General features: G+C 42.8%; 1 long non-coding RNA gene across 1 annotated transcript; it reads left to right on the top strand.

Annotated features, from left to right (window-relative positions):
- Window positions 1–11995: 11995 nt before the first annotated feature.
- Window positions 11996–19774, top strand: LOC115192177 (uncharacterized). Its single transcript, XR_003877892.1, has 3 exons — window positions 11996–12198; window positions 13917–14086; window positions 18877–19774. It is a non-coding gene; the product is annotated as an uncharacterized LOC115192177 (long non-coding RNA).
- The last annotated feature ends 6257 nt before the right edge of the window (window positions 19775–26031 follow it).

The raw sequence follows: 26031 nt of genomic DNA on the forward strand, positions 1-26031 counted from the left end.
AACTGAAAGGTGAGCCACATTCTTAAACTAGTTATCAGGAGTTGAACTTCGAGTTGACAAGTTACCCCGCTAACTCTTCAAACCTGATTCGTAGGATAGCCGTCTGGAGCGATGGCCTTATGCTTTTGTATTTTTATTCTGTAAAGAAAGTAGTACTACTATCGTGACCTTGGCACTGTGACCTTTGTCAACTCAGCATATTGGTGACTGGATGGATCTCTGTTAATGTTGACTGCTTTAGCAAACAGTGTCCCATGTGAGAATGTTTAATGATCAACTTGTGGTTGGTGATGGGGGTGGTTCGTAAAGTTACTTGAAGTGTAACAAAACTGTTTCTCTGACAGAGGAGCCTATGGGTGGTGATTCCATGATACTCAGGCTGTTATTCAATCCGATCGCATGTTAGGCATTGTCTTTCTTAAAAGCAATTATCCCCCAAAAAACGACTTCTCATTTAGAAAACAGCCTATGTGGCATTGATATGAGTCAAACATTTATTCTACTGTTAAAGTTGACTACAGTGTAAATAAGTTAATTTTGGTCTAAGTCAGTCTTGTCCAAAACTTGAGTTTTGTGAGACTTGTGACTGTGTCATCACCTAAATGAAGGTTGGGTTTGTTTCAATCCTGCCCACTGCTGGCCGCACACAAGTAATCATTAATTTGGAGTGCAGCTGCACGTGACCCAATCGTAATGCCTGTGGTAAATTTGGATATCCTTATGGTGCTATAGGGACCATTGGCAAATTACAAAATGTAAATGGGGCAATATGTAAAAATTCCAATAGCTCTAAAATGTCAATGACTATAATTTCAAACCATCTATAAATTGTAGAAATTCATATACAAGTATAGCTGCAAGCAGCAATGCCGTGGTTCAGCTATGGGCCCACTGTGCCACCATCAGGAAAAAAAAATAAGTCTGTACTGTTTACCACGCTTGCCAAATATCAGAACTGAAATCAAACTGATTGTGCTATATGATTTTGATGTATATTGGATCAATTTCACTGATCTTGACTACTTTAAAACGTCTTCCCCAGAACTGCTGGACCGATCGGCACAAAATTTGATATATAGCATCTATATACGCACATCTTCAAATGCAATATTTTCCAAGACAAGCTGAAACAATATGGCCTCTGAGCTTGCATGAATAGTTTTTCCTTGTCAACAGTGCCACAGTGGCCAAACTCAACCATACTTTACAGGTTAGCAGTGTGACAAATGTAATAACTGAGACTAATAGATGAAGATATAATAGTGCCCTTTATAGTACCACCGTGTGGTTGACATGAAATTGCTTGCATATGTTGAGTGGTGACTGTTTGCAACATGAGTACCAAATTTGGTTACAATGTGAATATCCTTGACCGATTTATTATATGCATTTGTGACAGACCACGTACACATGAAAGCTTATTGGTCACCATATTGTTTTCCGTACTAGCCTGGAATATAGTGTGTTTACAGACCTTATGCCATATCAGGTTTGTGCAGATTGGTCATTTGATGCCAGGGGACTAGCGTTTTAAGTGTTTTGCAAAATTCTAAATGGCGGAATATCCATCGTGGACCTTGAGGCAAATGTGTTCCTTGTGAAAAGGACCTAATGTACCAAATTTTAATGACTAGGTCACATGGGGATGTGACCTTTCAAAATGCGTATCTTCAGTCGCTTTATATAGCGCCACCATGTGGCCAATTGGCATGGCATTGCAAGAGGGGGAGTGGCCATATAAAGATGAGTCCTATCTCTATCTGTGCCATTATAGCTTCTGTGATAATATGGGCAGCGCCATTGAGGCTACAACCCATAGGAATTCCCACCCAGTTGACTACTTTAAAATGGTGGAATCCCTTAATGGTGCTGCCCATGCTGAAATAGCCTTTTGGCCACTAGAGGCCTCTATCATTCTCTATGGGTGTGACCTTTGGCCCTTTACCATCATGCCAGGTTGCACCCTCCAGGACCTTACCATCTCAGTGGAATTTGAATTTTGACCTTACGGAGAAAAAAAAAACTAATAATGAACCAGAAAAAATACAACTGGGTAGATCCCTAAATATTGAATGCATTTAATGAGAACTAAAAAGGTGTGCTACATGAAAATAGTTTCATTTACGTTGTGTAATTTCTTGATGGTCCCTAACTAGCCCCAGAGATGGGCTATCCAATGTCAAACCAAGTTTGCCACAGTCACACATCAGCTGGCTGAAGCTAATTGCCTAAATAATTTGGCTAACTCTCCCCACCTGCTAACACATGAGGCACCCACATCAAACCACACCCCAAAACCACTTCCCCTTAACTCCGTTATGGCCGCTAACATTTCTTAACGAACCAAATCTAAAGGGGCCAAATCAGGAAGTGCAGTTGCCCTTTTAAAGGTTATGTTCCCGCATTTGCAGATATCCTATTTACTGTAAATGCTGCTTGTCAGATCGGAAATGGCCTTTTAAAAGCCACAATTCCTATAACCTGTGAATGTATAGACTCCTGTCCTTGAGCCCTATACTACGAATGTACATTGAACAGAAATATAAACAATTTCAAAGATTTAACTGAATTTTACAGTTCATAAGGAAATCGGTCAATATAAATTATTTCATTCGGCCCTAATCTATGGATTTCACATGACGGAGAATACTGTTGGGTACAGGTACCTTAAAAAAAGGTAGGGGGCATGGATCAGAAAACCAGTCAGTATATGGTGTGACCCCCATTTGCCTCGTGCATTATGGCACATCTCCTTCGCATAGTTGATCAGGCTGTTGATTGTGGGCTGTGGAATGTTGTCCCACTCCTCCCAATGGCTGTGCGCAGTTGCTGTATATTGTCGGGAACTGGAACACGCTGTCGTGCATGTCAAGCCAGAGCATTACAAACATGCCCAATGGGTGACATGTCTGGTGAGTATGCAGGCCATGGAAGAACTGGGACATTTCCAGCTTCCAGGAATTGTGTACAGATCCTTGCAATATGGGGCCATGCCTTATCATACTGAAATATGAGGTGATGGAGGTGGATTAATTTTACGACAATGGACCTCCGGATCTTGTCACGGGCATAGGCCTGGCTCCCCAACTTAAGATGGCGCTGACAGAGATGATCGTCTTTTTATGTATTATTTCTTACGTTGTTACCCCAGCAGAAGGGGCAGACGAAGCGACCACCTGGTCAGGCTCCGTAGACGTGCACATTGCCCACCGCTTCCGAGTATTCTACTAGCCAATGTCCAGTCTCTTGACAACAAGGTAGATGAAATTCGAGCAAGGGTTGCCTTCCAGAGAGACATCAGAGATTGTAACATTCTCTGTTTCATGGAAACATGGCTCTCTCGGGATATGTTGTCGGAATCGGTTCAGCCATCGGGCTTCTCCATGCATCGCGCCGACAGATAAACACCTCTCTGGGAAGAGGAAGGGCGGGGGTGTATGCTTCATGATTAACGACTCATGGTGTAATCATGACAACATACAGGAACTCAAGTCGTTCTGCTCACCCAACCTGGAATTCCTTACAATCAAATGGCTGGTCAAATGGGGGTCACACCATATACTGATTAGTTTTCTGATCCATGCCCCCTACCATTTTACCTACCAAGAGAATTCTCGTCAGTATAGTCACAGCTGTGTACATTCCCCCTCAAGCAGACACCGAGACGGCCATCAAGGAACTTCACTGGACTATATGCAAACTGGAAACCTTACATCCTGAGGCTGCATTTATTGTAACTGGGGATTTTAACAAAGTACATTTGAGAACAAGGCTACCTAAATTCTACCAGCATATTGATTGGAGTACCCGGGCTGGCAAAACACTGGATCACTGCTACTCTAACTTCTGCGACGCATACAAGGCCCGCCCTCGGCTCGGCAAATCTGACCACGACTCCATTTTGCTTCTCTCCTATAGGCAGAAACTCAAACAGGATGTACCCATGACAAGGACCGGACTGTTCAACGCTGCTCTGACCAATTGGAATCCACGCTTCAAGATTGTTTTGATCACGCTGACTGGCACGTTCCGGGTAGCCTCAGAGAATAATATTGACTTATACGCTGATTTTGTGTGTGAGTTTATATAGGAGATGTTGTACCCGCTATGACTACTAAAACCTACCCTAACCAGAAACCATGGATAAATGGCGGAATGTGTGCAAAACAAAACACAACACAAGCCACCACATTTAACCATGGAAAGATGACCGGGAATATGGTCGAATACAAACAGTGTAGTTATTCCCTCTGCAAGGCAATCAAACAAGTGAAATGTCCGTATAGAGACAAAGTGGAGTCGCAATTCAATGGCTTAGATACGAGACGTACAGCGCCTTGCAAAAGTATTCATCGCCGTTTTTCCTATTTTGTCATATTACAACCTGTAATTTAAATGGATTTTTATTTGTATTTCATGTAATGGACATACACAAAATAGTCCAAATTGGTGAAGTGAAATTTAAAAAATTACTTGTTTAATAAAATTCTACAAAATAAAAATGGTGCGTGAATATGTATTCACCCCCTTTGCTAAGAAGCCCCTAAATAAGATCTTGCGCAACCAATTACCTTCAGAAGTCACATAATTGGTAAGATTGCACACAGGTGGACTTGAAGTGTCACGTGATCTCTGTGTGTGTGTGTGTATATATATATATATATATATATGCTGCTCAAAAATAAAAGGGAACACTTAAACAAAATCAATGGAAATCCAATTTATCAACCCATGGAGGTCTGGATTTGGAGTCACACTCAAAATTAAAGTGGAAAACCACACAACAGGCTAATCCAACTTTGATGTAATGTCCTTAAAACAAGTCAAAATGAGGCTCAGTATTGTGTGTGTGTGTGGCCTCCACGTGCCTGTATGACCTCCCTACAACGCCTGGGCATGCTCCTGATGAGGTGGCGGATGGTTTCCTGAGGGATCTCCTCCCAGACCTGGACTAAAGCATCCGCCAACTCCTGGACAGTCTGTGGTGCAACGTGGCGTTGGTGGATGGAGCGAGACATGATGTCCCAGATGTGCTCAATTGGATTCAGGTCTGGGGAACGGGCGGGCCAGTCCATAGCATCAATGCCTTCCTCTTGCAGGAACTGCTGACACACTCCAGCCACATGAGGTCTAGCATTGTCTTGCATTAGGAGGAACCCAGGGCCAACTGCACCAGCATATGGCCTCACAAGGAGTCTGAGGATCTCATCTTGGTACCTAATGGCAGTCAGGCTACCTCTGGCGAGCACATGGAGGGCTGTGCGGCCCCCCCAAAGAAATGCCACCCCACACCATGACTGACCAACTGCCAAACCGGTCATGCTGGAGGATGTTGCAGGCAGCAGAACGTTCTCCACGGCGTCTCCAGACTCTGTCACGTCTGTCACGTGTTCAGTGGGAACCTGCTTTCATCTGTGAAGAGCACAGGGCGCCAGTGGCGAATTTGCCAATCTTGGTGTTCTCTGGCAAATGCCAAACGTCCTGCACGGTGTTGGGCTGTAAGCACAACCCCCACCTGTGGACGTCGGGCCCTCATACCACCCTCATGGAGTCTGTTTCTGACCGTTTGAGCAGACAAATGCACATTTGTGGCCTGCTGGAGGTCATTTTGCAGGGCTCTGGCAGTGCTTCTCCTGCTCCTCCTTGCACAAAGGCGGAGGTAGCGATCTTGCTGCTGGGTTGTTGCCCTCCTACGGCCTTCTCCACGTCTCCTGATGTACTGGCCTGTCTCCTGGTAACGCCTCCATGCTCTGGACACTACGCTGACAGACACAGCAAACCTTCTTGCCACAGCTCGCATTGATGTGCCATCCTGGATGAGCTGCACTACCTGAGCCACTTGTGTGGGTTGTAGACTCCGTCTCATGCTACCACTAGAGTGAAAGCACCGCCAGAATTCAAAAGTGACCAAAACATCAGCCAGGAAGCATAGGAACTGAGAAGTGGTCTGTGGTCCCCACCTGCAGAACCACTCCTTTATTGTGGGTGTCTTGCTAATTGCCTATAATTTCCACTTGTTGTCTATTCCATTTGCACAACAGCATGTGAAATTTATTGTCAATCAGTGTTGCTTCCTAAGTGGATAGTTTGATTTCACAGAAGTGTGATTGACTTGGAGTTACATTGTGTTGTTTAAGTGTTCCCTTTATTTTTTTGAGCAGTGTATACATACACACATACATACATACATACATACATACATACATACATACATACATACATGTTCTGAAAGGCCCCTGAGTCTTCAACACCACTAAGCAAGAGGAACCACCAAGCAAGCGGCACTATGAAGAGCAAGGAGCTCTCCAAACAGGTCAGGGACAAAGTTGTGGAGAAGTACAGATCAGGGTTAGGTTATAAATAACAGAAACTTTGAACATCCCACGGAGCACCATTAAATCCATTATTAAAAAATGGAAATAATATGGCACCACAACAAACCTGTAAAGAGAGGGCCGTCCACCAAAACCCACGGACCAGGCAAGGAGGGCATTAATCAGATAACCCTGAAAGACCTGCAAAGTTCCACAGCGGAGATTTGAGTATCTGTCTATAGGGCCACTTTAAGCCGTACACTCCACCAAGCTGGGCTTTACGGAAGAGTGGCCAGAAAAAAAGCCATTGCTTAACCTCTACGGGCTAGGGGGCAGCATTGAGAATTTTGGAAAAAAATATGTGCCCATTTTTAACTGCCTCCTACACCAACTCAGAAGCTAGAATATGCATATTATTGTTCAGGTTTGGATAGAAAACACCCTAAAGTTTCTAAAACTGTTTTGAATGGTGTCTGTGTATAACAGAACTCCTATGGCAGGCAAAAACCTGAGAAGGTTTCATGCAGGAAGTACCCTGTCTGACAAGGTGTTGTTGTGCTTGCTTCTGTTTATTGAAGAGTCAGGATCTTAGCTGTAACGTGACAATTACTAGGGCTCCAATAGGCTCTCAGAACCCGGGAAAAACCTGAACGATGACGAGGCAGCCTCAGGCTGAAACACATTATCTCCTTTTCCAAGTGTCCCATCAGAGGACAAAAGAATTAGGCGCGTGCGCGATTCGCCCCCGTGGAGTATTTTCCTTCGGCTGTTTAGCTAATTGCAGATTCCCGGTCGGAATATTTTCGCTTTTCTACGAGAAATTGCATAAAAATTGATTTTAAACAGCGGTTGACATGCTTCGAAGTACGGTAATGGAATATTTAGAAATGTTGTCACGTTCTGCGCCATGCGCAGGACCATGATTTAGCATTCTGATAGTGTCTAGAACGCACGAACAAAACGCCGCTGTTTGGATATAACGATGGATTATTTGGGACCAAACCTACATTTGTTATTGAAGTAGAAGTCCTGGGAGTGCATTCTGACGAAGAACAGGAAAGGTAAGACCATTTTTCTTATAGGAAATGTGATTTTGGTGAAGGCTAAACTTGCCGGGTGTCTAAATAGCTAGCCCGTGATGGCTGGGCTATGTACTTAGAATATTGCAAAATGTGCTTCATCCGAAAAGCTATTTTAAAATCGGACATATCGAGTGCATAGAGGAGTAATGTATCTATAATTCTTAAAATAATTATGCTTTTTGTGAACTTTTATCATGAGTAATTTAGCAAATTGTTAGTAAATTCCCCGGAAGTTTGCGGGGTTATGCTTTTTCTGAACGTCACATGCTAATGTAAAAAGCTGGTTTTTGATATAAATATGAACTTGATTGAACAGACATGCATGTATTGTATAACATAATGTCCTAGGTGTGTCATCTGATGAAGATCATAAAAGGTTAGTGCTGCATTTAGCTATGGTTTAAGTTTTTGTGACATTATATGCTAGCTTGAAAAATGGGTGTCTGATTATTTCTGGCTGGGTACTCTGCTGACAATCTAATGTTTTGCTTTCGTTGTAAAGCCTTTTTGAAATCGGACAGTGTGGTTAGATTAACGAGAGTCTTGTCTTTAAATAGCTGTAAAATAGTCATGTTTGAGAAATTGAAGTAATAGCATTTCAAACGTTTTAAAAATCGCGCCACAGGATTACACTGGCTGTTACGTAGGTGGGACGAATTCGTCCCGCCGGTCCCATAGAGGTTAAAGAACAAAATCAGCAAACAAGTTTGGTGTTCACCAAAAGGCATGTGGGAGACTCCCAAAACATGGAAGAAATTACTCTGGTCAGATGAGACTAAAATTGAGCTTTTTGGCCATCAAGGAAGATGCTATGTCTGATGCAAACCCAACACCTCTCGTCACCCCAAGAACACCATCATGGGGATGTTTTTCCATCGGCAGGGACTGGGAAACTGGTCAGAATCGAAGGAATGATGGATGGCGCTAAATACAGGGAAATTCTTGAAGGAAACCGGTTTCAGTCTTCCAGAGATTTGAGACTGGGACGGAGGTTCACCTTCCAACAGGACAATGACCCTAAGCATACTGCTAAAGCAACACTTGAGTGGTTTAAGGGGAAACATTTAAATGTCTTGGAATGGCCTAGTCAAAGCCCAGACCTCAATCCAATTGAGAATCTGTTGTATGACTTAAAGATTGCTGTACACCAGTGGAACCCATTCAACTTGATGGAGCTGGAGCAGTTTTGCATTGAATAGTGGTTAGATGTGCCAAGCGTATAGAGACATACCCCAAGAGACTTGCAGCTGTAATTGCTGCAGAAGGTGGCTCAACAAAGTATTGACTTTGGGGGGGGTGAATAGTTATGCATGCTCAAGTTTTCAGTTTGTTTCTTGTTTGTTTCACAATATTTTACATCTTCAAAGTGGTAGGCATGTTGTGTAAATCAAATGATACAAACCCCCCCAAAAATTTATTTTAATTCCGGGTTGTAAGGCAACAAAATAGGAGCAATGCCAAGGGGGTGAATACTTTCGCAAGCCACTGTATTGTGGCAGGGTCTGCAGACAATAACGGACTACAAAAAGAAAATCGGCCAAGTTACGGACACTGTCTTGCTTCCAGACAAACTAAATGACACCTTTGCCCGCTTTGAGGATAACACAGTGCCACCGATGCAGCGGGCCCTCCTTCTCCGTGGCCGACGTGAGTAATACATTTAAATGTGTTAACCCCTGCCCAGACAGCATCCCTAGCCACATCCTCAGAGCATGCGCAGACCAGCTGGCTGGTGTGTTTACAGACATATCCAATCTCTCCCTATCCCCACATGCTTCAAGATGGCCACCATTGTTCCTGTACCCAAGAAGGCAAAGGTAACTGAACTGAATGACTATCACCCCTTAGCACTCACTTTTGTCATCATGAAGTGCTTTGAGAGACTAGTCAAGGATCATTTGACTCGCTGACTTGCCCATGGATTTATGTTTCAGCATTGTCTCAATGAAGAGTTCGGTGTTCGACTAGCCACGTGCGACATGCACACGCAGTTACAAGTCTGCTAGAGTTAGCGGCAGGCTGACGAGAAATATCCACCGTCGTAGTACCGATGAAGCCTGAACTGGAATGGGAAGCTGAGAAGAGTGTGGGGCCTAGGATCGAGCTTTGTGGTACACCCTTGGTGACAGGCAGTGGCTGAGACAGCTGATGTTCTGACTTTATACACTGCACTCTTTGAGAGAGGTAGTTAGCAAACCAGACCAAAGACCCTTCAGAGACACCAATACTCCTTAGCCGGCCCTCAAGAATGGAATGATCTACCGTATCAAAAGCTTTGGCCAAGTCAATAAAAATAGCAGCACAACATTGCTTAAAATCAAGGGCAATGGTGACATCATTGAGGCCCTTTTAAGGTTGAAAGGGAAACATCCATAACCTGAGCGGAAGCCAGATTGCATACCAGAGAGAATACTATAGACGTCAAGAAAGCCTTTCAGTTGATTATTGACAAGTTTTTCCAACACTTAATAAACAGGGCAAAATAGAAAGAAATAGGCCTATAACAGTTAGGATTAGCTTGATCTCCCCTTTTAAATAAATGACGAACCGTGGCTGCCTTCCAAGCAATGGGAACCTCCCTAGAGAGGAGAGACAGGCTTGGCGATTATAGGGACAGCAACCTTAAAGAAGAAAGTGTCTAAACCATCTGACCCAGATGTTTTTAGGGGGTCAAGTTTAAGGAACTCCTTTAGCACCTCGGAATCAGTTTCCGTCTTCAGGGAGAAACTTTGTAGTGGGGCAGAGAAAAAAGAGATAGGAGCATCGGTGCTAGTCGCATTAGAAGGAGTGGGAGATGAGGAAATGTTGGACGGGCAAGGAGGATTGACTGAGTGAAATACGAATCCTTACTTAATTAGAAAGCTCAGCCATGTGCTTCTTGTCAGTAACAACTACATCAACTTTAAGGGATATGGGCAGCTGTGAGGAGCGTTTATTCTCCAGGTCTTTAACCGTTTTCCAGAAATTCTTGGAGTTAGACCCACAGAGAGAACTGCTCCTTAAGTAACTAACTTTGGCCTTCCGGATAGCCTGAGTGCACTTATTTCTCATTTGCCTGAACGAGAGCCAGTCAGCCTGAGTATGCGTGTGTCGAGACTTTCGCCAAATGCAATTCTTGAGGTGGAGTAACTCTGCAAGAAAATATTAAAAAATAAGAACCAAGCATCTTTGACAGAGGGGATCAAGCTGATTCTATACCAATTTAAAGAGGCCAGGTCATGAAGGAAGGCTTGCTCATTAAAGTTTTTTAGCAAGCGTCTATGACAAATCAGGACAGGTCGTTTTACTGAGCTGTCATTAGGAATACAGGCTGTAAAACACCGATCACTAAGGTCATTACAGAAAACACCAGACTGATAGCTATCAGGATTATTTGTGAGGATAACGTAGAAGAGTAGCCTTTTCTCTGTGTTTGGAGTCATACCTTGTGGGATTGGTAATAATCTGAGAAAGATTTAGGGAGTCCCATTGCTTCAGAACTTGGTCAGGTGGTTCAAGCATGTCCCAGTTTAGGTCACCTTGTAGGACAAATTCAGACTTAGTGTAAGGGGCCAGGAGAGACCTTAGGGCAGGTAGGGTACAGGCTGGTGCTGTACCCTCAACGAAGAGCTATTTGAAAGTTTTCAAAACCAGCAAATCAAATTTTGGGGGGACAGACTCGGTGGAGACAACCGAGCACTGAAGGTGATCCTTGGTAAAGATTGCCACTCCCCCGCCTTTGGAAGATCTGTCTCCCTAAAAAAAAAGGTTAAAACTAGAAAAGTATTCAAAATACTCTTTCTTAACCACGTCTCAGTAATGACCAACACATCTGGAATGGAGTTGCGAACCCACACTTTCAATTGATCCATTTGAGGTAATAAGCTTCTAGTGTTAATGTGCAGAAAACCCAGGCTTTTACGAGAGCAGAAATCAGTGAAACAGATATCAGAGCACAAGTCAGAATTGGGGCTAGCAACAAGTAGATGGGCCAGGGTGTACATTCACATTTCCAGATATCATCAACAGTAATACAATCAAGGCACGACAGAGGACAGGGAGAACTCTGCAGTGTTGATTCATGCCATTTGAAAAGGAAGAACGCTGTCAGAAACGTGTTGTCACTGAAAAATACTGCCGGCTGAAACTGTGATAAAGCCGTTTAAAACAAATGTACAGTAAGTGTATTTTTTTTTACATTTGTGAATTATTTTTATGTGGCATGAAAGTAAAGGGCTTGTGTTCCTAGAACTGTATCGCTGTTTTGGCTGCCAGAGCCATTCTACCTCTGAAAGTAAGATCCTAGCCTCTACGAATCTGTGTGGATGACTCCTCGTCTCTAACATGTAGGGTCACTTTTTGTGAACGGTCCCATCACAAGTCAGATTGTTGAATAAACATAATTTGAACATATTTTACCTGCTGTCTGCTGATTTTGTCCTTATGTAGGAGGTAATCTGCGACTTTCAGTATGCTGGTTTGTATTTTCAATGCTGACGGAATTCGCACGTGACTTGCAAAATATGCCAACAACGTCCGAGTTTAACTTAAGCACAGACCAAACGCTGTCCCACGCAATCAGCTGGCAAATTTTACAAGCACTTCCAGCTGAAGGAGGGAGGCGCGAGGGAACGCGCTTTGGTTGACAACGTTACGTTACATTCGGCTATTGTTTACATATTGTGCATCACGTGAAATGCGTCAGGAGATGGAAAATACAAGCAACAGAACCTGCAAAAAGTCAGGTTCACTGCAGGAAAGTGTTGTTTACCAATCTCCACTTCCTACCGCCAAAAGGACCAACAGCATGGATAACAAGTAAAGTATGTTTAAATATCACTGTATTCAACATTTTTGCTTCTAGAGACTATTGCGTCTTTTTTTTACAGCGACTTCTTTCAGACTGCTATCGTGATGTAACCATGGTAACAGTCTGATGTTTATACAAATAAGATTATTGGACCTTAAAGAGTAATGGTAGGCTCTTTTAAGAGTACATCTTGGCTTAAGCAAACGTTAGCTTTTGCAACATGCTGTCTTTTTTTCCAGTCAAACGTAAACCTGTTTCTTGCAAATCAAGAATATTGCATTTCAAGGATTTTTACCTCCCTTGGAATGGGTGAAAGATGGTGGTATAATTCCAATGTAAGAGTTATAACTTTAATACCTCCATCTTGGTTGGGCAAGGTAGGAAGAGTGTGTGGAGAAAGCCCTAGCCCAATATTGGTCTTAAGCAACCTATCGTCCAACGCCTTACATGTTATGTTTAAAACTCTGGAAGCCACATACTCCATCTAAACATGAATCGACTCTCAATTGCGGTATGGTTCTAGAAACATAAATCCCTCTTTCATATCACATCAAAATAATTTAGCAAATGCAAAATACACACTTACTATACACTGTTTTAAACGGTTTAACCGTTGTAGCCGACAGTATTTGTCAGTGATAACATGTTTCTGGCGGCCTTCTTCCGTTACACGAAGGTGTTTGGAGACTGAGATAGCTACACTGAACAAAAATATAAAAAAGGCAACAATTTCAGTCAATTGAAATGCATTCATTAGGCCCTAATCTATGGATTTCACATGACTGGGAATACCATTTACATTACATTTAAGTCATTTAGCAGACGCTCTTATCCAGAGCGACTTACAAATTGGTGCATTCACCTTATGATATCCAGTGGAACAACCACTTTACAATAGTGCATCTAAATCTTTTAAGGGGGGGGGGGGGGGGGGGTAGAAGGATTACTTTATCCTATCCCAGGTATTCCTTAAAGAGGTGGGGTTTCAGGTGTCTCCGGAAGGTGGTGATTGACTCCGCTGTCCTGGCGTCGTGAGGGAGCTTGTTCCACCATTGGGGTGCCAGAGCAGCGAACAGTTTTGACTGTGCTGAGCGGGAACTGTGCTTCCTCAGAGGTAGGGAGGCGAGCATACCAATATGCATCTGTTGGTCACATACACTACATTCCATTTTTTTATTTAACCTTTTTTTAACTAGGCAAGTCAGTTAAGAAAAATTTCTTATTTACAATAACGGCCTACCCTGGCCAAATCCGGACGACGCTGGGCCAATAGTTCGCCGCCCTATGGGACTCCCAATCACGGACGGATGTGATACAGCCTGGATGACCAAAAGTATGTGGACACCTGCTAGTCGAACATCTCATTCCAAAATCATGGGCATTAATATGGAGTGGGTCCCCCCCTTTGCTGCTATAACAGCCACCACTCTTCTGGGAAGGCTTTTCGCTAGATGTTGGAACTTTTCTGTAGGGACTTGCTTCCATTCAGCCATGAGTGTTAGTGAGGTTGTGCACTTATGTTGGGCAATTAGGCCTGGCTTGCAGTCGGCGATCCAATTCCTCCCACAGGTGTTCGATGGGGTTGAGGTCAAGGCTCTGTGCAGGCCAGTCAAGTTCTTCCACACCGATCTCCACAAACCATTTCTGTATAGATGACGATCTACCTCCCCGCATGGTTTATCCTCTTTGAATTAACCTATTTTTCTCCCCCTGATTTGTTTTGGGGTCTAGAATAACATCAACTGCTAAAATTTGGTGCTGTGACCCGGATGAATAGGTCTGAACAACAACAAGAAAAGCGTATCAACTGTGTGTTGATCCAGAAGAAAGAGAGAAGGCTGAGCGCAACCCACTTTGGGAGAGTCAACTCTTAATCTCCTGACTGATGGCATAATTGCTGGGTGAGTCTAGACCAATATAATTTTAAAAGACCAAATCACGTTAAAATTAGTGCATGCAATGAGTGATGCGTATCTGCTATGTATAAGGGTTCAAGTCCTTTGTTCTGTTACCGAGTTTAGTCTTTTGTTTGCTCGGTTAGAGGTTTGAGTCCTCTGGTACAGGTCTGTTAAATCTCTATTATAGGGGTTCAAGTCCTCTATTAAAAGGTTTGAGGCCTCTGTTTTTCTTTTTGTGAAACCATTTTGTTGCATAGAAGTGAGATGCTAGTTGAGTAGCAATCTTTACACGTGGTTAATGTAAGCCTTCATGTTTTATGGGTAGCCAGGCTCTACAGAAATTATTTGTGTTCTAGAAGAGGTTTGAGTCCTCAAAGGGGGATATATTTTGTGGATATATATATATAATACAACTTTTAAGTGAGAAAACCACTCTGGAAAAGGGTGGACAGCTCCTGAAAGAGATTATAAATTCATTGTCTGGGAATACCAATACCAAATTCATTGAACCATTTCTAAGTAGAGAAGTGTAGGCAAGAGATAATAAAGAAATATGCCGACATTGTTGACAAAGATGGAATCTGTCTGATATAGAAAAAGCTTAGAGAAAAATACAGTGAATGTCTAATTCCTTGACAAAGACACAATGGTCTTTAACTGTTTTAGCTGGAGTAAGAAAACGGGATCAGAAATTCTTTCTGGAGAATCATGACAGGACATTGCAGAGAGGTAATGATAGTTAGAAATCTCTTGGTGAATAGATCAAAACCTTGAAAGAAGAAATTCAACAATTACAGGCAAGGGTCATAAAAACAGACTTGGCTCCAACAAGTAGACCCTTTGTTCCCTCAATCTACAGTGAGGGAAAAAATTATTTGATCCCCTGCTGATTTTGTACGTTTGCCCACTGACAAAGAAATGATCAGTCTATAATTTTAATGGTAGATTTATTTGAACAGTGAGAGACAGAATAACAACAACAGAAATCCAGAAAAACGCATGTCAAAAATGTTATAAATTGATTTGCATTTTAATGAGGGAAATAAGTATTTGACACCCTCTCAATCAGAAAGGTTTCTGGCTCCCAAGTGTCTTTTATACAGGTAACGAGCTGAGATTAGGAGCACACTCTTAAAGGGAGTGGCCCTAATCTCAGCTTGTTACCTGTATAAAAGACACCTGTCCACAGAAGCAATCAATCAATCAGATTCCAAACTCTCCACCATGGCCAAGACGAAAGAGCTCTCCAAGGATGTCAGGGACAAGATTGTAGACCTACACAAGGCTGGAATGGGCTACAAGACCATCGCCAAGCAGCTTGGTGGGAAGGTGACAACAGTTGGTGTGATTATTCGCAAATGGAAGAAACACAAAATAACTGTCAATCCCTCTCGGCCTGGGGCTCCATGCACGATCTCACCTCGTGGAGTTGCAATGATTATGAGAACGGTGAGGAATCAGCCCAGAACTACACGGGAGGATCTTGTCAATGATCTCAAGGCAGTTGGGACCATAGTCACCAAGAAAACAATTGGTAACACACTACGCCGTGAAGGACTGAAATCATGCAGTGCCCGTAAGGTCCCCCTGCTCAAGAATACATATACATGCCCGTCTGAAGTTTGCCAATGAACATCTGAATGATTCAGAGGACAACTGGTGAAAGTGTTGTGGTCAGATGAGACCAAAATGGAGCTCTTTGGCATCAACTCAACTCGCTGTGTTTGGAGGAGGAGGAATGCTGCCTATGACCCCAAGAACACCATCTCCACCGTCAAACATGGAGGTGGAAACATTATGCTTTGGGGGTGTTTTTCTGCTAAGGGGACAGGACAACTTCACCGCATCAAAGGGATGATGGACGGGGCCATGTACCGTCAAATCTTGAGTGAGAACCTCCTTCCCTCAGCCAGGGCATTGAAAATGGGTCGTGGATGGGTATTCCAGCATGACAATGACCCAAAACACATGGCCAAGGCAACAAAGGAGTGGCTCAAGAAAAAGCACATTATTAAGGTCCTGGAGTGGCCTAGCCAGTCTCCAGACCTTAATGCCCTATGGAGGGGCTGAAGGTTCAAGTTGCCAAACGTCAGCCTCGAAACCTTAATGACTCGGAGAAGATCTGCAAAGAGGAGTGGGACAAAATCCCTCCTGAGATGTGTGCAAACCTGGTGGCCATCTACAAGAAACGTCTGACCTCTGTGATTGCCAACATGGGTTTTGCCACCAAGTACTAAATCATGTTTTGCAGAGGGGTCAAATACTTATTTCCCTCATTAAAATGCAAATCAATTTAACATTTTTGACATGCGTTTTTCTGGATTTTTTTGTTATTCTGTCTCTCACTGTTCAAATAGACCTACCATTCAAATTATAGACTGATCATTTCTTTGTCAGTGGGCAAACGTACAAAATCAGCAGGGGATCAAATACTTTTTTTTCCCTCACTGTATCCTCACACTGAGTTGCGCACGGCAGATCAGGTTTCAAGCATCTGGTCAGCATTGCCTGACTGAGTCCACAGATACCGACAGCGGTGACAAACGATGTCTTAGGCCAACCAGAAAACAGGCTGTAAAAGGTAGTAAAGACAAACCTCTTCTGACAGTAATCGCGCACAAATCAGCATCTCCAAAATAGTTGGATGAATGGTCAAAAACATTGAAACATCCGCGAGAAGTGGGTATGAAAACATGGGACCATTTGAAGCATTATAAGAAACTCCACAATCTTCATACTTATGATGGGTTACAGTAAATAGCCTTTGTTTTGAACGACCGTGAACATGGTGTACATGAAGAAAAGGTTTATAGAGCTTTGTGGGTGGGGTAGAGCAAGATGTGGCCGATGAATGGAGAGCCATACATGTTTTCCTTATGGGTTTGACCAATGCAACCACCAACTGGGAGAGGGAACCAAATGTGTTCAAAAACCGAAATAACCGTTTGTTGAATTTGAAGAAAGGTTTAGAGCAGAGGTGGTTAGACACAGTGGGTTACCTGACATGGAAGATGAAGATGCACTCAATTCCTCCAAAAATGGGGCAATCACTCGTCAGCTGATGCAATCCATTACATGATAATTTGCGAAAAACGTTTGTTTCCACCACTAATGACTGGGAGAGACAACTATGGCGACATCATCAACAGGTTGTCACAACTGGAAAGAGACATCAATCAACATAATTAACCGACTGTTATCAGAGTTGTGCAGGTTCCGAGTGAAACAAACAACATTGTTCGTTCAGCAGAAGAGAAACCTGGTGAATGTCATTATTGCGGGATTTCTGGTCACTGGCAATGAGAATGTTGGAAAAGAAAACGTGTTCGTATGAGGAATGGCCAGGAGAAGCAGGGTCTGTCTAAGGGAAAATGGAAAAAGGACACCAGCCCCAACGATACAATGCTGATGCAGAAATGTAAGAAGTTCGCTCCGGCTCAGCAGCAGAGTTTGCTGGATGCTGTGGAGGAAAAGTAATAGACCCCCTTTTTACTTCCCATCTCAGCTGGTGTACCTATGAAATTGGATGGAGTATACGTGAACATGATGGTTAACAACTTTGCAGTAGATTATTTTGTAAATACGGGTGCTGAAGTCACAGTATTGCCCATATCTTATGCAAAACACATATGTCCTCAGTACACGGGCAAGAAGATGAGAGCAACAGGGGGGGATATATATGAAACAGACCAAACCATTATCAATTTCTATGGGTCCAATGAAGATAGGTTGTTCAAATGAGCCTATTTTAGGCCTTGATGTTATTATGCAACTTGACTCTACATTGAACATTTCTGAAGGAAAGGTGATGTGGCAAATTACACAACTGCAGGGATCTACAGTTCAGAACCATCCTTTTTGGACTACGACGAAAAATGAGTGTGCAACTTTGGATATGGAACCAGTGTGTCTGACAGGTGTTTCTCCACCTTGCAAAAACAATATCCCATTAGCAAGAAAGCTATGGCCGCTACTAAAGTAGTGGAGGCTCCGAACATCATCGTGCAATGTGACACACCAGCTACTCTGATGCTTCCTCCAGATACCATATTACTTGAACATGACTGTTGTGAGTTGGTTTTGGATCAGCTCTCTGATTGGTTTATTAAGAGTCATCCGTTGGAAAACCCTGAGTTTATCTTATACACAGACGGTTCAAGCATTGTGGAGGGGGGTGTGAGGAAGGCAGGCTGGGCAGTTACTGCAATGGTCAATGTGATAGTGACAGACACGTTACATTTGAGAAAAGCAGACGTTCACTTTCTGAGTATCATAATGCTTAACTATTGCATACAACTCTCTAATGCAGTAGGGGAAGCAGAGAGACAAGTAAAAAAGGCGTGGGGAATAAGTCCTGAGGGGGGACATGACATAGTACCAAGACAGTGGGTGATGGTAAAAATATTTTAACAGAGACATTAGGGCCAAAATGGGAAGGTCCTAATAAAGTTTTGCTCATAATGAAGTCAGCAATAAAGGTCCAGGGAAAATCATAATGGATACATGTCACTCATTGCAAGGTTGTCCATTTTGATGACAAAGCAGAGCCTGAAGAATAAAGAACTGATTGATTAGCAATCGGGGGCCAGTCTCGGGTGAAGGAGCATAGTAAGATGGTCAGAACCTGATAAGCTTCTATGTTGTACACCGCAGTCATCATATTAGGGATATCTAGGTGAAATGTCAGTTTTCCTGAAAATCGGGACATGCTTATATGGGAAATATATGTGAAATATCAATTTCTCTTGAAATCAGGACATGTTACTTTCACTTTTTTGTTTCCTTCATTACAGGTTATGAGAATCTACAGTCTGAAGCTGAAGCAATATCCCTTGACCCAAGAACAGAAGAAGAATTCCTCACTACCGGCAGACTGTCAGAACATAATTTCTAATAGTAATCTATGTGGGACTGATACCAGTGTGGAAGAGCTGGTCACTTTTAAAGGACTTGGTGAATGATGACCTTTCCAATAGGATGATTGAATATTATTGTCTAGTAGACAAAAAATGTTTTTGTGAGTTTCCTCCTAATACAGGATGTGGTAGGAATTGTAAGGGACATCATCATCACACCTGTTAATATTTATTTTCTATAACTTTTTTTGAGATCTATTTCTTATTGTAACAGGAAGTACAATATGCCCTTTGTGTTTTATAGATATGCAAGGTGTTTAATGTGAATGATTTTATGCTTACTGCTAATTATTTTTATACTGTCTATTTTTTCATGTTTTCTAAAAATATACTTAATGTATTTATTTTTAAAATGGTCTGGGGGGGAGTGTAAGAATATTTCGAAGATAAATACATGAGCTTGACCGCTCATACGCAGAATATGAGCGGTCAAGAGGACGAAAAGTCAAGTGTACTAACGATCAATGTAAATATTGTTTTTTTCTGTAATAGGGGATTAATGAGCAATGGGTCAGAGGTATGGGAGGAATTTGTCTATACAGTCAGCCTGAAATAGGATAATTGTTATTTAGGCCATTGGCCCAGTTTTATTGTAAGGAATTTTAATTGGTCAACCACAGGCTAGGGCTGGGTTATAAATGACATCCTGTTCTTTGTTCTGTGGAGAGAATCACAGGAGAGAATCACTGAGGACAGGGAAGGAACAACCATCTACCTCTCAGCATAACATCTATGATGTATCCTCTTTGAATAAACCTATTTTTCCTCCCCCTGATTTGCTTTGGGGTTTGTGTTATTAAAGAATAACATCAACTGCTAACAGGTGCATTGCAAAGCTGAAACAGGAAAGGGCCTTCCCCCAAACTGTTACTACAATGTTGGAAGCACAGAATTGTCTAGAATGTCATTGTATGCTGTAGCATTAAGGTAGCATTAAGATTAACCTTCACTGGAAATAAGGGGCCTAGCCCGAACCATGAATAACAGCCCCAGACCATTATTCCTCCTCCACCAACCTTTACAGTTGTCACTATGCATTGGGGCAGGTAGCGTTCTCCTGGCATCTGGCGAACCCAGATTCGTCCGTCGGACTGACAGGTGGTGAAGACTCATTCATCACTCCAGATAACACATTTCCACTGCTCCAGAGTCCAATGGCGGTGAGCTTTACACCACTCCAGCTGACGCTTGGCATTGCGCTTGGCATTGGTGATCTTAGGATTGTGTGCAGTTGCTCGGCCATGGAAACCCATTTCATGAAGCTCCAGACAAACAGTTCTTGTGCTGACATTGCTTCCAGAGGCAGTTTGGAATTCTGTAGTGAATGTTGCAACCAAAGACAGAGGATTTTAATGCGCTACACGCTTCAGCACTCGGCTGCCCCATTCTGTGAGCTTATGTGCCCTACCACTTCGAGCCGTTGTTGCTCCTACACGTTTCCACTTCACAATAACAGCACTTACTGTTGACCGGGGCAGCTCTAGCAGGGCAGACATTTGACGAACTGACTTGTTGGAAAGATGGCATCCTATTACGGTACCATGTTGAAAGTCACTGAGCTCTTCAGAAAAGGCCATTCTACTGATAATTTTTGTCTATGGAGATTGCATGGCTGTGTGCTTGATTGTATACACCTGTCAGCAACGGATGTGGTTGAAATAGTAATATCCACTAATTTGAAGGGGTGTCCACATACTTTTGTATATACAGTGTACCTTTAAAAATGGTAGGGGCATGGATCAGAAAACCACTCAGTATCTGTTGTGACCCCCATTTGCATCATGCAGCGTGACACATCTACTTCGCATAGAGTTGATCAGGCTGTTGATTGTGGCCTGTGGAATGTTGCCCCACTCCTCTTCAATGGCTGTGTGAAGTTGCTGGATATTGGTGGGAACTGGAACACACTGTCGCACATATCGATACAGAGCATCCCATCCATGCTCAATGGGTGACATGTCTGGTGAGTAAGCAGACATGTTCAGCTTCCAGAAATTGTGTACAGATCCTTACGAAATGGGGCCGTGCATTATCATGCTGAAACATGAGGTGATGGCGGCGGATGAATGGCACGACAATGGGCCTCAGGATCTCGCCACGGTATCTCTGTGCATTGAAATTGCCATCGATAAAATGCAATTGTGTTTCTGTCCGTAGCTTAGGTTTGCCCATACCATAACCCCACCGCCACCATGGGGCACTCTGTTCACAACATTGACATCAGAAAACCTCTCGCCCACACAACACCATTCTTCGTTTTTTTAAAACCCAGTTTCATCAGCTGTCCGGGTGGCCGGTCTCAAACAATCCCACAGGTGAAGAAGCCGGATGTGAAGGTCCTGGGCTGGCGTGGTTACATACGGTCTGTGGTTATAAGGCCGGCTGGACGTACTGCCAAATTCTCTAAAACAACTTTGGAGGCGGCATATGGTAGAGAAATTAACATAAAATTCTCTGGCAACAGCTCTGGTGGACATTCCTGCAGTCGGCATGCCAATTGCACGGTCCCTCAAAACTTGAAACAGCTGTGTCATTGTGTTGTGTGACACAACTTTATGTTTTAGAGTGGCCTTTTAAACCCTGTTTCCATTAACACTTTGAAGTCAACCCAGGTTTGGCTGGTCTTGATGGGCTAGCTGAAATTGCATTTCCACTGCCTCCAGAAATTCTAGAATTCTCAAATTTGAGCTGGGTCAAGGGAAACCCGGGACAGCGCAGCCCAGTTTCACAACTGGTGCCAGCTGGATTAGAATTTGGGCTGCAGATGCCGTTACTATGCAACCACCAAGCTGATCTCTGCTGGATGTTGACACAACATTTAGCTAGCTCGCCTGGGCTTGTTGCTATTAGCTGGCACATGGACAAGCAGTACTGCAGTAGTCAGACATGACATTAATAACATACCACCATAGTTGGATCCTTCATTCATTTTTGTACAACACAAACTTTTATGAGAACAGTCAGCCCTCGAATGCAAATCAGAGTTTAAACTAGATAGCTAGCAGGAATTTTAGCTGGTCAGATCGTATTGAAAGCTAGCTAGCTAGCTACATCATATCAAACCTGTCCTCTGGTTTGCTTGGTTAGCTAATGCCATTGCAAGCAAGGTAGGAATTAATTAGCCTGTTATGCTAACCATTTAGCTAGCAACATGACATCATGTTGCTAGCATGTTGCGCAATGTCTAATATTAAAGAAGTCTCAAGGTATTGCTCGCCTGATGTAGAGTACCTGTAGACCACACTATCTACCAAGAGACTTCTCATCTATATTATTCGTAGCCGTCTATTTACCACCACAGAATGAAGCTGGCACTAAGACCGCTCTCAACCAACTCTATAAGGCCATAAGCAAAGAAGAAAATGCTCACCCAGAAGCAGCACTCCTAGTGGCCGGGGACTTTAATGCAGGCACATTTAAATCAGTTTTACCTAATTTCTACCAGCATGTCACATGTACAACCAGAGAGAAAAAAATCCTAGACCACCTTTACTCCACACACAGAGATGCATACAAAGCTCTCCACCGCCCTCCATTTGACAAATCTGACCCAATAATTCTATCCTCCTGATTCCTGCTTACAAGCAAAAACTAAAGCAGGAAGTACCAGTGACTTGGTCAATATGGAAGTGGTCAGATGATGCGGATACTAGACTACAGGACTGTTTTGCTAGCACAGACTGGAATATGTTCCAGGATTCATCCAATGGCGTTGAGGAGTACACCACCTCAGTCATCGGCTTCATTAATAAGTGCATCGACAACGTCATACCCACAGTGACCATACCAGAAGCCATGGATTCCAGGCAACATCCGCATCGAGCTGAAGGCTAGAACTGCCACATTCAAGGAGCGGGAGACTAATCCGGACGCTTATAAGAAATCCTGCTTTGCCCTCAGACGAACCATCAAACAAGCAAAGCGTCAATACAGGATTAAGATTAAATCTGACATCACCAGCTCTGACGCTCATCGGATGTGGCAGGGCTTGAAAACTATTACGGACTACAAAGGGAAACGCAGACGCGAGCTGCCCAGTGACGCAAGCCTACCAGATGAGCTAAAATCCTTCTATGCTCGATTCGAGGCAAGCAACACTGAAGCATGCACGAGACCACCAGCTGTTCTGGATGACTGTGTGATAGCACTTTCGGTAGCTGATGTGAACAAAACCTTTAAACAGGTCAACATTTACAAAGCCGCTGGGCCAGACGGATTACCAGGATGTGTACTCAAAGCATGCGTGGACCAACTGTCAAGTGCCTTCACTGACATTTTCAACCTCTCCCTGACAGAGTCTGTAATACCTACATGTTTCAAGCAGACCACCATAGTCCCTGTGGCCAAGGAAGCGAAGATAACCTGCCTAAATGATTACAGCCCCGTAGCATTCACATCGGTAGCCATGAAGTGCTTTGAAAGGCTGGTCATGGCTCACATCAACAGCATCCTCCCGGAAACCCTAGACCCACTCAAATTCACTTTCCACCCCAACAGACTTTATCACCTGGACAAAAGGAACACAATATTCCTCTGATTTGTCATCCAAAGGGTCCCAGCTTTAACCTGTTTAGGATAGGGGGCAGTATTTTCACGGCCGGATAAAAAACATACCCGATTTAATCTGGTTATTACTCCTGCCCAGAAACTAGAATATGCATATAATTGTTTGATTTGGATAGAAAACACCCTAAAGTTTCTAAAACTGTTTGAATGGTGTCTGTGAGTATAACAGAACTCATATGGCAGGCCAAAACCTGAGAAGATTCTAAACAGGAAGTGCCCTCTCTGACAGTTTCTTGGCCTTCTATAGCCTCTTTATCAAAAACAGAGGATCTCTGCTGTAACGTGACATTTTCTAAGACTCCCATAGGCTCTCAGAAGGCGCCAGAACGTTGAATGATGACTCTGCAGTCCCTGGCTGAAAAACAGTAGCGCATTTGGATAGTGGTCGATCTGAGAACAATGAAACGGGTGCGCGCATGCACGTGAAGAGTCCATTTTACATTTTCAGTCTTTGAACGAAAACAACGAAAGCTATTTTAAAATCGGACATAGCGATTGCATAAAGGAGTTCTGTATCTATAATTCTTAAAATAATTATGTTTTTTGTGAACGTTTATCGTGAGTAATTTAATAAATTCACTGGAAGTTTCGGTGGGTATGCTAGTTCTGAACGTCACATGCTAATGTAAAAAGCTGTTTTTTGATATAAATATGAACTTGATTGGTCAAAACATGCATGTATTGTATAACATAATGTCCTAGGAGTGTCATCTGATGAAGATCATCAAAGGTTAGTGCTGCATTTAGCTGTGGTTTTGTTTTTTGTGACATTATATGCTAGCTTGAAAAATGGGTGTGTGATTATTTCTGGCTGGGTACTCTCCTGACATAATCTAATGTTTTGCTTTTGTTGTAAAGCCTTTTTGAAATTGGACAATGTGGTTAGATAAAGGAGAGTCTTGTCTTTTAAAATGGTGTAAAAAAGTAATATGTTTGAAAAATTGAAGTTTTTGGATTTTTGAGGACTTTGTAATTCGCGCCACGCCCTATCATTGGATATTGGAGCGGTGTTCCGCTAGCGGAACATCTAGATGCAAGATTAACATGTAGTGTTGATTTGTTAGATAAAATCCTTCTTTATATCCCAAAAAGTCTGTTTAGTTGGCACCATCGATTTGAGTAATCCACTCTTTCAACTTGCAGAGAAAGGAACCCGAAAATCTACCCCTAAACTTTGTTTCAACAAGTAAAAATATGTTTCTATTTACTCCTCAGGTACCATAAAATGGAATCAAGCTATAATATTTATTTAGGAAAGAAGTATGTTCAATAGGAAACCAATTTTAGCAGGCGCGTAATGTCAAGACTGTGTCCCTCTACTAAAACTGTTGTTTTTTATTAGTTTTTGAAGTTGCAAGCCTGAAACCTTGAACATAGACTGCTGACACCCTGTGGAAGACATAGGAATTGCACCCAGGGAGCTAATTTAATATGATCGTTCTCAACAACAAAACAATTCTGGTTGGTTTTTCTTTGGATTTTCTCCTACCGTATCTATTGTGTTATATTCTCCTACATTATTTTAACATTTCTACAAACTTCAAAGTGTTTTCTTTCCAATGGTACCAATTATATGCATATCCTAGCTTCAGGGTCTGAGCTACAGGCAGTTTACTTTTGGCACATCATTCAGGCAGGAATTGGAGAAAAAAGGGGACTAGCCCTAAGAAGTTTTAAGAACAAATTCTTATTTACAATGACAGCTTTGTGATAACACAACGGATTTACTGTACGAGATGGCTATCATTCATATGTTGTTCTTTTTGCTGAACAATCCACGGGTCATTGAGAAACTAGCGGAGTCTCGTCCAATCCGAAATGCGGCACAGATCGCAGATTTTGCGATCATCAAAGCACAAATCGCAGGGATGGGCTCAACAGCCAAGGTTCTGAACTCAGACACAGTACACCAGGTTCGGCAAGAGGTCAACGACAGGATTCCCAGAGACGTCAGTGACATCTGGACATGGTTCAGGGGAGTGAGAAACAAGGAGGTGAAAGATGGCTTCAGAGACGATCAGGGACAAATAAAGAAATGTAGAAGATATTACAGTGTGAAATAGAATTGCTGTGATTCTGAATTAACTCCCACAGTAAGACAGACCGTACTGTGTTGAACTATTGATAACATGACCCACAACATAACCCAGCCGTCCCACAACAACATTTCAATGAACTGTCTAGGTCGACTACTGTTGTTACATCACTGAGCCAAGCTTTGATTATCTTGAAGGGAAGAGCATCTTGACAATGACATGTAATGAATGTTGGGGTTTGTAGTGGATTAGCCGACTCTAGCATGCTGGAGATAGAGCGTCATTGCTATCTACACAGTAGTCTTTATTCAGGAATTGGTGTTTGTAGATATGGAATTGTCTACCTCACTTGACATAGAGATCGGCGTATGTGTTTGCTGTGATGCAGCCCCTCCCCTTGCCAGTTCTCATTACATTTTATGACTTGACG

This window comes from Salmo trutta, chromosome 4 (genome assembly GCF_901001165.1).
Source record: "Salmo trutta chromosome 4, fSalTru1.1, whole genome shotgun sequence".
Lineage (NCBI taxonomy): Eukaryota > Metazoa > Chordata > Actinopteri > Salmoniformes > Salmonidae > Salmo > Salmo trutta.